At 48.1% G+C, this 15136-nt stretch overlaps 1 protein-coding gene across 1 annotated transcript in view; it reads right to left on the reverse strand.

The window, feature by feature from the left end:
* Positions 1-15136, reverse strand: part of LOC120940522 (C-C chemokine receptor type 3-like) — a 174874-nt gene that overhangs the window by 26465 nt on the left and 133273 nt on the right. The gene's annotated exons all lie outside the window — the stretch shown is intronic.

Consider the following 15136-nt stretch of genomic DNA (forward strand, 5'->3'; position numbering starts at 1 on the left):
TGCAGTGACACCAACTGCGTTCAGGTGCTATGTAACAGCACACGTGCAGTGACACCAACTGCGTTCAGGTGCTATGTAACAGCAAACGTGCAGTGACACCAACTGCGTTCAGGTGCTATGTAACAGCACACGCGCAGTGACACCAACTGCATTTAGGTGCTATTAAACAGCAAACGTGCAGTGACACCAACTGCGTTCAGGTGCTATGTAACATCAAACGTGCAGTGACACCAACTGCGTTTAGGTGCTATTAAACAGCAAACATGCAGTGACACCAACTGCGTTCAGGTGCTATGTAACAGCAATGACACCAACTGCGTTCAGGTGCTATGTAACAGCACACGCGCAGTGACACCAACTGCGTTCAGGTGCTATGTAACAGCAAACGTGCAGTGACACCAACTTCGTTCAGGTGCTATGTAACAGCACACGCGCAGTGACACCAACTGCGTTCAGGTGCTATGTAACAGCAAACGTGCAGTGACACCAACTGCATTCAGGTGCTATGTAACAGCACACGCGCAGTGACACCAACTTCATTTAGGTGCTATTAAACAGCAAACGTGCAGTGACAGCAACTGCGTTCAGGTGCTATGTAACATCAAACGTGCAGTGACACCAACTGCGTTTAGGTGCTATTAAACAGCAAACATGCAGTGACACCAACTGCGTTCAGGTGCTATGTAACAGCAATGACACCAACTGCGTTCAGGTGCTATGTAACAGCACACGCGCAGTGACACCAACTGCGTTCAGGTGCTATGTAACAGCAAACGTGCAGTGACACCAACTGCGTTCAGGTGCTATGTAACAGCACACGCGCAGTGACACCAACTGCGTTCAGGTGCTATGTAACAGCAAACGTGCAGTGACACCAACTGTATTCAGGTGCTATGTAACAGCACACGCGCAGTGACACCAACTTCATTTAGGTGCTATTAAACAGCAAACGTGCAGTGACAGCAACTGCGTTCAGGTGCTATGTAACAGCAAACGTGCAGTGACACCAACTGCGTTCAGGTGCTATGTAACAGCAAACGTGCAGTGACACCAACTGCGTTCAGGTGCTATGTAACAGCACACGCGCAGTGACACCAACTGTGTTCAGGTGCTATGTAACAGCAAACGTGCAGTGACACCAACTGCGTTTAGGTGCTAATAAACAGCAAACGTGCAGTGACACCAACTGCATTCAGGTGCTATGTAACAGCAAACGTGCAGTGACACCAACTGCGTTCAGGTGCTATGTAACAGCACACGCGCAGTGACACCAACTGCGTTCAGGTGCTATGTAACAGCAAACGTGCAGTGACACCAACTGCAGTTAGGTGCTATTAAACAGCAAACGTGCAGTGACACCAACTGCGTTCAGGTGCTATTTAACAGCACACGCGCAGTGACACCAACTGCGTTCAGGTGCTATGTAACAGCAAACGTATAGTGACACCAACTGCATTCAGGTGCTATGTAACAGCAAACGTGCAGTGACACCAACTGCAGTTAGGTGCTATTAAACAGCAAACGTGCAGTGACACCAACTGCGTTCAGGTGCTATGTAACAGCACACGTGCAGTGACACCAACTGCGTTCAGGTGCTATGTAACAGCAAACGTGCAGTGACACCAACTGCGTTCAGGTGCTATGTAACAGCACACGCGCAGTGACACCAACTGCATTTAGGTGCTATTAAACAGCAAACGTGCAGTGACACCAACTGCGTTCAGGTGCTATGTAACATCAAACGTGCAGTGACACCAACTGCGTTTAGGTGCTATTAAACAGCAAACATGCAGTGACACCAACTGCGTTCAGGTGCTATGTAACAGCAATGACACCAACTGCGTTCAGGTGCTATGTAACAGCACACGCGCAGTGACACCAACTGCGTTCAGGTGCTATGTAACAGCAAACGTGCAGTGACACCAACTTCGTTCAGGTGCTATGTAACAGCACACGCGCAGTGACACCAACTGCGTTCAGGTGCTATGTAACAGCAAACGTGCAGTGACACCAACTGCATTCAGGTGCTATGTAACAGCACACGCGCAGTGACACCAACTTCATTTAGGTGCTATTAAACAGCAAACGTGCAGTGACAGCAACTGCGTTCAGGTTCTATGTAACAGCAAACGTGCAGTGACACCAACTGCGTTCAGGTGCTATGTAACAGCAAACGTGCAGTGACACCAACTGCGTTCAGGTGCTATGTAACAGCACACGCGCAGTGACACCAACTGCGTTCAGGTGCTATGTAACAGCAAACGTGCAGTGACACCAACTGCGTTTAGGTGCTAATAAACAGCAAACGTGCAGTGACACCAACTGCATTCAGGTGCTATGTAACAGCAAACGTGCAGTGACACCAACTGCGTTCAGGTGCTATGTAACAGCACACGCGCAGTGACACCAACTGCGTTCAGGTGCTATGTAACAGCAAACGTGCAGTGACACCAACTGCAGTTAGGTGCAATTAAACAGCAAACGTGCAGTGACACCAACTGCGTTCAGGTGCTATTTAACAGCCCACGCGCAGTGACACCAACTGCGTTCAGGTGCTATGTAACAGCAAACGTATAGTGACACCAACTGCATTCAGGTGCTATGTAACAGCAAACGTGCAGTGACACCAACTGCGTTCAGGTGCTATGTAACAGCAAACATGCAGTGACACCAACTGCATTTAGGTGCTGTTAAACAGCAAACGTGCAGTGACACCAACTGCGTTTAGGTGCTATGTAACAGCAAACGTGCAGTGACACCAACTGCGTTTAGGTGCTATTAAACAGCAAACGTGCAGTGACACCAACTGCGTTCAGGTGCTATGTAACAGCAAACGTGCAGTGACGCCAACTGCGTTTAGGTGCTATTAAACAGCAAACGTGCAGTGACACCAACTGCGTTCAGGTGCTATGTAACAGCAAACGTGCAGTAACACCAACTGCATTTAGGTGCTATTAAACAGCAAACGTGCAGTGACACCAACTGCGTTTAGGTGCTATGTAACAGCAAACGTGCAGTGACACCAACTGCGTTCAGGTGCTATGTAACAGCACACGCGTAGTGACACCAACTGCGTTCAGGTGCTATGTAACAGCAAACGTGCAGTGACACCAACTGCGTTCAGGTGCTATGTAACAGCACACGCACAGTGACACCAACTGCGTTTAGGTGCTATTAAACAGAAAACATGCTGTAACACCAACTGCGTTCAGGTGCTATGTAACAGCAAACGTGCAGTGACACCAACTGCGTTTAGGTGCTATTAAACAGCAAACGTGCAGTGACACCAACTGCGTTCAGGTGCTATGTAACAGCAAACGTGCAGTGACACCAACTGCATTCAGGTGCTATGTAACAGCACACGCTCAGTGACACCAACTGCGTTCAGGTGCTATGTAACAGCAAACATGCAGTGACACCAACTGCAGTTAGGTGCTATTAAACAGCAAACGTGCAGTGACACCAACTGCGTTCAGGTGCTATGTAACAGCACACGCGCAGTGACACCAACTGCGTTCAGGTGCTATGTAACAGCAAACGTGCAGTGACACCAACTGCGTTTAGGTGCTAATAAACAGCAAACGTGCAGTGACACCAACTGCATTCAGGTGCTATGTAACAGCAAACGTGCAGTGACACCAACTGCGTTCAGGTGCTATGTAACAGCACACGCGCAGTGACACCAACTGCGTTCAGGTGCTATGTAACAGCAAACGCGCAGTGACACCAACTGCGTTCAGGTGCTATGTAACAGCAAACGTGCAGTGACACCAACTGCAGTTAGGTGCAATTAAACAGCAAACGTGCAGTGACACCAACTGCGTTCAGGTGCTATTTAACAGCCCACGCGCAGTGACACCAACTGCGTTCAGGTGCTATGTAACAGCAAACGTATAGTGACACCAACTGCATTCAGGTGCCATAGCACGCTGCACGTTTGCTGTTACATATAACAGCAAACGTGCAGTGACACCAACTGCGTTCAGGTGCTATTAAACAGCAAACGTGCAGTGACACCAACTGCGTTTAGGTGCTATGTAACAGCAAACGTGCAGTGACACCAACTGCGTTTAGGTGCTATTAAACAGCAAACGTGCAGTGACACCAACTGCGTTCAGGTGCTATGTAACAGCAAACGTGCAGTGACGCCAACTGCGTTTAGGTGCTATTAAACAGCAAACGTGCAGTGACACCAACTGCGTTCAGGTGCTATGTAACAGCAAACATGCAGTGACACCAACTGCGTTCAGGTGCTATGTAACAGCACACGCGCAGTGACACCAACTGTGTTCAGGTGCTATGTAACAGCAAACGTGCAGTGACACCAACTGCGTTTAGGTGCTATTAAACAGCAAACGTGCAGTGACACCAACTGCGTTTAGGTGCTATGTAACAGCAAACGTGCAGTAACACCAACTGCATTTAGGTGCTATTAAACAGCAAACGTGCAGTGACACCAACTGCGTTCAGGTGCTATGTAACAGCAAACGTGCAGTGACACCAACTGCGTTCAGGTGCTATGTAACAGCACACGCGTAGTGACACCAACTGCGTTCAGGTGCTATGTAACAGCAAACGTGCAGTGACACCAACTGCGTTCAGATGCTATGTAACAGCACACGCACAGTGACACCAACTGCGTTTAGGTGCTATTAAACAGAAAACATGCTGTAACACCAACTGCGTTCAGGTGCTATGTAACAGCAAACGTGCAGTGACACCAACTGCGTTTAGGTGCTATTAAACAGCAAACGTGCAGTGACACCAACTGCGTTCAGGTGCTATGTAACAGCAAACGTGCAGTGACACCAACTGCATTCAGGTGCTATGTAACAGCACACGCTCAGTGACACCAACTGCGTTCAGGTGCTATGTAACAGCAAACATGCAGTGACACCAACTGCAGTTAGGTGCTATTAAACAGCAAACGTGCAGTGACACCAACTGCGTTCAGGTGCTATGTAACAGCACACGCGCAGTGACACCAACTGCGTTCAGGTGCTATGTAACAGCAAACGTGCAGTGACACCAACTGCGTTTAGGTGCTAATAAACAGCAAACATGCAGTGACACCAACTGCATTCAGGTGCTATGTAACAGCAAACGTGCAGTGACACCAACTGCGTTCAGGTGCTATGTAACAGCACACGCGCAGTGACACCAACTGCGTTCAGGTGCTATGTAACAGCAAACGTGCAGTGACACCAACTGCAGTTAGGTGCAATTAAACAGCAAACGTGCAGTGACACCAACTGCGTTCAGGTGCTATTTAACAGCCCACGTGCAGTGACACCAACTGCGTTCAGGTGCTATGTAACAGCAAACGTATAGTGACACCAACTGCATTCAGGTGCCATAGCACGCTGCACGTTTGCTGTTACATATAACAGCAAACGTGCAGTGACACCAACTGCGTTCAGGTGCTATGTAACAGCAAACATGCAGTGACACCAACTGCATTTAGGTGCTATTAAACAGCAAACGTGCAGTGACACCAACTGCGTTTAGGTGCTATGTAACAGCAAACGTGCAGTGACACCAACTGCGTTTAGGTGCTATTAAACAGCAAACGTGCAGTGACACCAACTGCGTTCAGGTGCTATGTAACAGCAAACGTGCAGTGACGCCAACTGCGTTTAGGTGCTATTAAACAGCAAACGTGCAGTGACACCAACTGCGTTCAGGTGCTATGTAACAGCAAACATGCAGTGACACCAACTGCGTTCAGGTGCTATGTAACAGCACACGCGCAGTGACACCAACTGTGTTCAGGTGCTATGTAACAGCAAACGTGCAGTGACACCAACTGCGTTTAGGTGCTATTAAACAGCAAACGTGCAGTGACACCAACTGCGTTTAGGTGCTATGTAACAGCAAACGTGCAGTAACACCAACTGCATTTAGGTGCTATTAAACAGCAAACGTGCAGTGACACCAACTGCGTTCAGGTGCTATGTAACAGCAAACGTGCAGTGACACCAACTGCGTTTAGGTGCTATGTAACAGCAAACGTGCAGTAACACCAACTGCATTTAGGTGCTATTAAACAGCAAACGTGCAGTGACACCAACTGCGTTCAGGTGCTATGTAACAGCAAACGTGCAGTGACACCAACTGCGTTCAGGTGCTATGTAACAGCACACGCGTAGTGACACCAACTGCGTTCAGGTGCTATGTAACAGCAAACGTGCAGTGACACCAACTGCGTTCAGGTGCTATGTAACAGCACACGCACAGTGACACCAACTGCGTTTAGGTGCTATTAAACAGAAAACATGCTGTAACACCAACTGCGTTCAGGTGCTATGTAACAGCAAATGTGCAGTGACACCAACTGCGTTTAGGTGCTATTAAACAGCAAACGTGCAGTGACACCAACTGCGTTCAGGTGCTATGTAACAGCAAACGTGCAGTGACACCAACTGCATTCAGGTGCTATGTAACAGCACACGCTCAGTGACACCAACTGCGTTCAGGTGCTATGTAACAGCAAACATGCAGTGACACCAACTGCAGTTAGGTGCTATTAAACAGCAAACGTGCAGTGACACCAACTGCGTTCAGGTGCTATGTAACAGCACACGCGCAGTGACACCAACTGCGTTCAGGTGCTATGTAACAGCAAACGTGCAGTGACACCAACTGCGTTCAGGTGCTATGTAACAGCACACGCGCAGTGACATCAACTGCGTTCAGGTGCTATGTAACAGCAAACGTGCAGTGACACCAACTGCGTTCAGGTGCTATGTAACAGCACACGCGCAGTGACACCAACTGCATTTAGGTGCTATTAAACAGCAAACGTGCAGTGACACCAACTGCGTTCAGGTGCTATGTAACATCAAACGTGCAGTGACACCAACTGCGTTTAGGTGCTATTAAACAGCAAACGTGCAGTGACACCAACTGCGTTCAGGTGCTATGTAACAGCAATGACACCAACTGCGTTCAGGTGCTATGTAACAGCACACGCGCAGTGACACCAACTGCGTTCAGGTGTATGCACTGTATGCGACGGTCGGAAGCCTTTCAATCAATTAGGAACGCCCAGTCCCGCAGAAGACATACCCGGAAGTGGCGGTGAAAACACGGTATGTACGGGGATCTGACAACTCGGCTGAATGTAATGTTAAAAAATTTTTTGGGGGTGAACCCCCGCTTTAAATTAGCACAAATGCCTTGTGTCATACAGGCATGAAAGTTCCTTCCACAATCGCCATATTTGTTTTACTCGACGGAGGGAGTGATGAGAGGAGCTGTTTTGGAGGGGTTTGAACACATCTGTACTTGATAATAGTTTTTTGTCCTCACTCAAAGTTTAAGATGTACTTGTAACTTTAAAACATTATATATGTTTCTTCATTTAAGGAATATAACACTATTGTAACATATACCCATGCATATATGCATATATATATCTTATATAGATCAAGCAATAAAAGGAAATAAAACAAATAAACAATATAATGAAAAACAATTCAGTGATTCTATTAAAAGAATTAGCTTAACACAAAATAGGAATTTTAGTACTTCCATCACAGTCCCCCCTTAAAATGACTATTTTATCAGTACTGTCCTCAGGTAACATCCCAAATACACCCCCCTGGTTAACTTAAATCATGTCTAGGGCCATATGTTTTACAAAGTCATTTGTGTAGTGGCCTCTAGTTGTTCAGCTATACCCTGGAGTGCATCCCTGTTTACAGTTAACGAACCTCTGTTGACCATAACAAATATAATTAATCCAATCTACATTTCCATTGGAACCTTCTTTATCCCATTACTAAATTAAATTTCATAAGAGCATCAGTTTCACCAGATTACTGTATTTTTCTTCTTCCTATACTTCCAATCATAAGCATTTTAATTTTGTAGAAGAACATTAATTTTATATTGGGCTTTTTCCTAAATATTTTATTTCCTAAAGAAACTTATTCATATTGAATTACACTAGTTTTCAGAACCAATCATACAGTATGATCAACTGAACCACATGTGCCCTTGTCACACCATGACTGTTTAAACAAACACAAGTCTTAGGCCCCATACACACGAGAGGATTTATCCGCGGATACGGTCCAGCGGACCGTATCCGCGGATAAATCCTCTCGAGGATTTCAGCAGATTTCTATGCGATGGCGTGTACACACCATCGCATTGAAATCCGCGCCGAAATCCTCTGGCGATGACGTGTCGCGCCGTCGCCGCTATTATGACGCGGCGACGGGCGCGACGCTGTCATATAAGGAATTCCACGCATGCGTCAAATCATTACGACACGTGCGGGGAATCCCTTTGGACGGATGGATCCGGTGAGTCTGTACAGACGAGCGGATCCATCCGTGGGATCCGATTCCAGCAGATAGATATGCTGTGCATGTCGACAAATATTTATCTGCTGGAATTTGGAAATATCCGCGGATAAATATCCGCCGGAGTGTACACACCATAGAATCTATCCGCAGAAACCCATTCGATGGGATTTATCTGCGGATAGATTCTATCGTGTGTACGGGGCCTCAAGGTCATTTTTCAGTGTAGGCAGACATACAGAAAGTTCCACCGTGCTCATATAGGGATCCATCTACAAAAGCACAATATTCCTTCCTGATTAATACATCCGTCAATCCAAAGCCTAAAAAGTGACTTTTTGATTCACCACTGTGGCTTTATCATACTGCATCATCTGTTCATATTGTATCTATAATTTCACTATTTTAACCGACCTTTCTTTTTAACATCCAGTTGTCACTAGACAGAGCTTAGTCAAAGCCATGCAAATTGACACCTCATGTTTTCCTCTCATAATAACAAAATTATATCATCAAAACCCACACATTTTACTAAAATTCCAATGAGAGAGAGAGAAAAAGAGAGAGAGAGAGAGAAGGAGAGAGAAAAAAGAGAGAGAGAGAGAGAAGGAGAGGGAGAGAGAAGGGGAGAGAAGGGGAGAGAGAGGGGGAGAGGGAGAGAGAGGGAGAGCGAGAGAGAGAGAGACAAAGAAATCTATATTTTTAAAGAAAGACTTGTCCTATAAAAAGCTTAATATTCACTCAGACAGATATTTTTGTCTTCAAAAATCTCAATGAACTCTCAAGGAAAGTTATTTAGGCTCAAAAATGTTTTAAACCCATTACTTTCAACAAACTCACAGAAGGGTAATTTACCACAGCGTGTAACCTGATCTGCATCTCTTCTAAGAGGGGCATCTCCTTAATGACCTCTTAAAGGAAAACATCTGTTCCTCACTGCTTAGAACAGATCGTACAACCTTTATATACCATACATCATACAATGTGACTACAATCAAATTTTATTGTTTTTCTCATTTTTTAACCATTTTTTTTATAATTTTTCAACATATTTGGTTTGTACATTTGCCAAAAATCATGTACATTACATTATAATATGAAATTTCTTGACTACAGCAGCGACAAAAGATCGTTTAGTGGACAAACTCGTCAAATTCACAGACTAGTTCCAGCCTAATGAACTGTGAATTGGCCATTTTCACGAGAAACTCCTCTTCCCAACCAAAGCCTCCACTCTTGTCAAACATCACATTACAAAGACTTTTAACACTCGTTTGTTTTTTTTGTTTTTTTTACAATTTTTATAATTTTTTAGATTGGACATATCTTTCACATTTTAATATTTTAAAAATTTTCCCGGGAACCTTGAGTAAATTAGAACAATTAACTACCTTAATTTAACAACCAAACCCCAGTTTAGAATATTTTGTAAAAAATTGCTCAATCCTCAACTTATTATTAATTCTTGCAACCAAATCTGTAGGATTTTCTGTTAAATACAAAATACCATGTTGTTTACCATTATCTGAATTTTATACAGTTCTTTACACAATCTTAATAAATAATTTTCTCTTAAAACTTTGTTCTGATCCCATGTTTGTGCTTTGAATGACATATGATAATACATTTTCAGTTGTTTAGGGCTAAAATATTCATAAACATTTACAGGCAATATTAAACTTAATTTCCTCATTAAAGAACTTCTTTACACTCTGACATTAATTAACTAATTACCCTATGGAATATATCACAGTGATTATGGGACTCAAAACCCGTAGTTACTTGGTCTCTTGCTTTAAACTCATCCGGGACCCCACTTGGGACTCCTCTATATATCAGGGCATATATCACACATATATCAACTATATTCCAACCCACAAATTCCCAGTGGTCACAATCACACATATATGAAAAAATATATAGGGCCAGATTCTTAAACGAGATACGACGCCGTATCTCCAGATACGCCGTCGTATCTCTAAGTTGCGCGGTCGTATCTATGCGCCTGATTCTTAGAATCAGTTACGCATAGATTTCCCGTAGATCCGACTGGCGTAACTGTGTTACACCGTCGTATCGTATATGTCGTTCCCGCATCGAAATTTGAAAAAGTTACGTCGTTTGCGTATGTCGTCCGTGAATGGGGCTGGACATCATTTACGTTAACGTCGAAACCAATGACATCCTTTGGAGCAATGCACACTGGGAAATTCCACGGACGGCGCATGCGCCATTCAGGAAAAACTTCAATCACGTCGGGTCACAGTGCATTTACATAAAACACGCCCCCCTGATCCAAATTTGAATTAGGCGGGCTTACGCCGGCCGATTTACGCTACGCCGCCGCAACTTAGGCCTTGTACTCACGGCCAGACATGTCCGATGAAAACGGTCTGCAGACCGTTTCCATCGGACATGTCTGCCCGGGGACTGCCCGGGGACTTCTGTTCGATGGCCGTACACACCATCGAACAGAGGTCCGCGCGTAAACAATACGCGGGGCGTGTCCGCGGTGTCGCCGCGTCGATGACGTGGTGTCGCCGCGACAATGACGCGGCGACGTGGGCGGCCTGCCTTTAAAAGGCTTCCACGCATGCGTCGAAGTCATTCGACGCATGCGAGGGATGGCGGGCGGCAGGACATGTACGGTAGGTCTGTACAGACGACCGTACATGTCCGGGCGGACAGGTTTCCAGCGGACTGTTTTAAAGCAAGTCCAGGAAACACTTGTCCGCTGGAAACCTGTCCGATCCGCCCGAAAATGGTTCGCTCGGGCCTACACACGGCCAAACATGTCTGCTGAAACTGGTCCGCGGACCAGTTTCAGCAGACATGTTTGGTCGTGAGTACGGGGCCTTAGGGAGCACAAGCTTTGAGAACACAGCACTTGCCCGTCTAAGTTGTGTAGGCATAACGTAAATCGGATACGTTACGCCACCGCAAAGATACGCGCTCCTATGAGAATCTGGCCCATATAGTTTAATTCTGATGCGGGTGGCACAGTGTCATGGTCTTACCTCTCTCCTGTCTCCTTCGTTTGACATGTGCTGGCGGCCATCTTGGTTTCTGGGACTCTTGTAGCCTCCCACCCTGTGGCTCCTCCTTCCCACTGGGAGGAGCTGGATGCCTGGCTCATATATATAGGAGGTCTGTGGCTTCAGTTCCTTGCTTGGTCCTCCTGTGTTCACATGCTTCTAAGACTGCTGCTGCTTCTGGTTCCGATCCTGGCTTCGTCTGACTTCCCTGCTGGTTCCTGATCCTGGCTTCGTCTGACTTCCCTGCTGGTTCCTGATCCTGGCTTCGTCCGACTACCCTTCTGGTTCCTGACCTCTGGCTTCGCAAGACTCTGTTTCACCATCCGTTTGGACTTTTGCTTTACAGCTTGATTTTCAATAAAGCCTTCTTATTTTCACTTATCTCTTGTTGTACGTCTGGTTCATGGTTCCGTAACATTAGGACCAAGCCATGAATTTTGACGGTACAGGGCCATCCTCGCTACCCACGCTGGTTGCCAGACTTGATCAGCAGGATTACCTGTTGGGTCAGTTCGCCGTGGCGTTGCAAACCCTGCTTGAACGCACGGCTCATTTCGCTCCCGTTGCCGATGGGTCGGTTGTCGCTCCTGGGCCCGCTCCTACTGCCGCTCCGGTTGTTGCGCCAGAGTCTACCCCGACACCTGTTGTTGCGCCTGCGGTGTTTCAGGGTATGACCGGTTCTGCCCCCCTTCCACAGCGATTTGGGGGAGAGCCAACTCAGTGCCGAGGTTTCCTTAACCAAGTGGGCATTTATTTCGAGTTGCTGCCACATGCCTTTCCCACTGAGAGATCAAAGGTGGGCTTCTTGATCTCGCTGCTCTCGGACAAGGCCTTGGCCTGGGCCAGCCCTTTATGGGAGAACAACAATCCGGTGGTTGCCGAGTTTTCCGGTTTTGTTGCTTCTCTTCGGAAGGTATTCGATGTGCCGGCTCGCGCCGCCTCTGCTGCGAAGCTCCTTATGTCCGTCAGACAGGGTTCACGATCCGTAGCCGAATACGCCATTGAGTTTCGTACCCTGGCAGCAGAGGTGGGCTGGAACAATGAGGCTCTGGTCGCTGCTTTCTCTCATGGTCTCTCGGATACCTTGAAGGATGAGGTTGCAGCTAAGGACCTACCAGTGGAGCTCGAGGCTCTTATTTCTTTCCTGATTTTGATTGACACCAGACTCAGGGAGAGACCTTCCTTTAAGGAGAGCCTGCGGAGGCCTCCTAACAGTTTGGCGCCTACGTTTGCTGTCCCACCCGTGCCTCCCTCTCCTCCCACGCCTCCTGGGGTTGACTTGTCTGGGGGTGAACCCATGCAGCTGGGGTTTGCTCGCCTGTCCGAGGGGGAGAGGGTACTCCGGAGACGCGAGGGCCGATGCACGTACTGTGGTCTCGGTGGGCATTTTCGGTTGGCATGTCCGAACCGTCCGGGAAACGCTCGCACCTGAGATCCTGTCGGGGGCAGATCTTGGGTGGAGTCTCCTCGTCCCCGGTTTCCCGTGTTGATAAACCACTGATCACTGTTGTCCTCTCCTGGGTCGGGGGCTCGGTGACGACCCAGGCGTTGGTGGACTCTGGTGCTGGTGGTTTTTTCATTGATAGTGAGTTCGCTGCCGCCAATTCCATTCCTCTGCAGGCTCGAGGTTCCCCGCTGGCTCTAGAGGCGATAGACGGCAGACCCCTCCAGCCATCACACGTGACTCATGAGACCCTTCCAGTGGGGATAGCCATTGGTGCCGTTCACAGAGAGTCGGTCTGCTTCCAGGTTATTTCGTCTCCACACTACTCGGTGGTCTTGGGGTACCCCTGGCTCCAGAAGCATAATCCGACTTTTGACTGGAGATCGGCCGAGATCCTCTCATGGTCACCACAGTGTGGGGCTAGTTGCATCCATGGGCCTGTCAAGTTGCTGTGTACTTCCTCGGACTCTCTGTTGCCTCCTGAATACGAGGAGTACCGGGATGTATTCGATAAGGTGCGCGCAGTTGCCCTACCTCCGCACCGCCCATACGATTGTGCCATAGAGTTACAACCTGGTGCCGTTCCTCCTCGCGGCAGGGTCTATCCACTGTCGGTTACGGAGAATGAGGCCATGGAGGAGTACGTGATGGAGGCGCTGTCCCGTGGTCACATTCGCAAATCCTCGTCCCCGGCAGGGGCTGGATTTTTCTTTGTGAAAAAGAAGGGCGGTGAGTTGAGGCCTTGCATCGATTACAGGGGCCTTAATCGCATCACGATCAAGAACGCTTACCCGATACCCTTGATTTCCGAGCTGTTCGATCGCCTTAAGGGGGCCACGGTCTTTACCAAACTCGACTTGAGGGCGGCATATAACCTGGTAAGGATCAAGGGGGGCGATGAGTGGAAGACCCCGTTTAACACCAGGACCGGTCATTATGAATCCTTGGTTATGCCCTTTGGGTTGTGCAATGCGCCCGCAGTCTTTCAGGAATTCATCAACGATGTTTTCCGTGACCTGTTGCAGCAGTGTGTGGTGGTCTATTTGGATGACATCTTGGTATACTCTGAATCCATGGAGGCCCACATTCTGGATGTCAAGCGAGTGTTGCAACGGTTACGAGAGAACAAGCTGTTCGGTAAGCTTGAGAAATGCGAATTTCACCGATTCCAGGTAACCTTCTTAGGTTACATCATTTCCGCTGAGGGGTTCTCCATGGACCCTGAGAAGGTTTCGGCTGTCTTACAGTGGCCTCAGCCCAGTGGTCTTCGTTCCTTGCAGCGCTTTTTGGGCTTCGTCAATTATTATCGGAAGTTCATCAGGGACTTCTCCATGCTGGCCAAGCCTCTCACGGATCTGACCAGGAAGGGCAGTAATTCCCAGGTCTGGCCGCTCGAGGCCATCCGGGCTTTTGAGGTCCTAAAATCCGCCTTTGTGTCGGTCCCGATTCTGTCTCATCCCAACCCTGGGTTGCCCTTTGTCCTCGAGGTGGACGCATCTGAGACGGGAGTAGGCGCCCTTCTGTCTCAGCGTAGAACACCAGAGGGTCCGCTGCTTCCTTGTGGGTTTTACTCCCGGAAACTGTCACCCGCGGAGTGCAACTATCAGATTGGTGACAGGGAGTTATTGGCCATAGTGCAGGCTCTCAAAGAGTGGAGGCACTTGCTCGAGGGCTCCGTGGTTCCGGTTCTCATCCTGACGGACCACAAGAATCTGACCTACCTTTCTGAGGCCAAGAGATTGACACCACGTCAGGCCAGATGGGCTCTGTTCTTGTCACGTTTTAATTACGTGGTCTCCTACCTACCCGGTTCCAAGAACATCAGGGCGGATGCCTTATCACGGCAGTACTCCGAGCTGTCCAGGGAGGAATCTATACCGACTTCGGTCATACCTCCGAAATCAGATCCTGGCCGCCATTCGCACCAGCCTGACCTCTCCCCTTGGTGAGCAGATTTTGGCGGCTCAATCTGGTGCTCCCTCTGGGAGACCCAACGGCAGATGTTTTGTGCCTGAGGAGTTGCGCACTCGGTTGTTGCGAACCTACCATAACTCCAAGACTGCGGGGCATCCTGGTAAGAATCAGCTGTCCTGGGCTGTTTCACGTCTGTTCTGGTGGCCTTCCCTACGTTCCGACATCGCCGCATATGTAGCGGCATGCTCCGTTTGTGCCCAGAGTAAGTCCCCTCGGCACCTTCCGTTGGGCCTGCTGCAACCCATAGCCACCGGGGAGCGCCCATGGTCACACCTGGGGATGGATTTCATTGTGGACCTCCCTGCATCCCGAGGCCATACGGTCATTCTCATGATTGTGGATCGGTTTTCTAAAATGTGCCACTGTGTTCC

Source organism: Rana temporaria, chromosome 5, assembly GCF_905171775.1.
Source record: "Rana temporaria chromosome 5, aRanTem1.1, whole genome shotgun sequence".
NCBI lineage: Eukaryota > Metazoa > Chordata > Amphibia > Anura > Ranidae > Rana > Rana temporaria.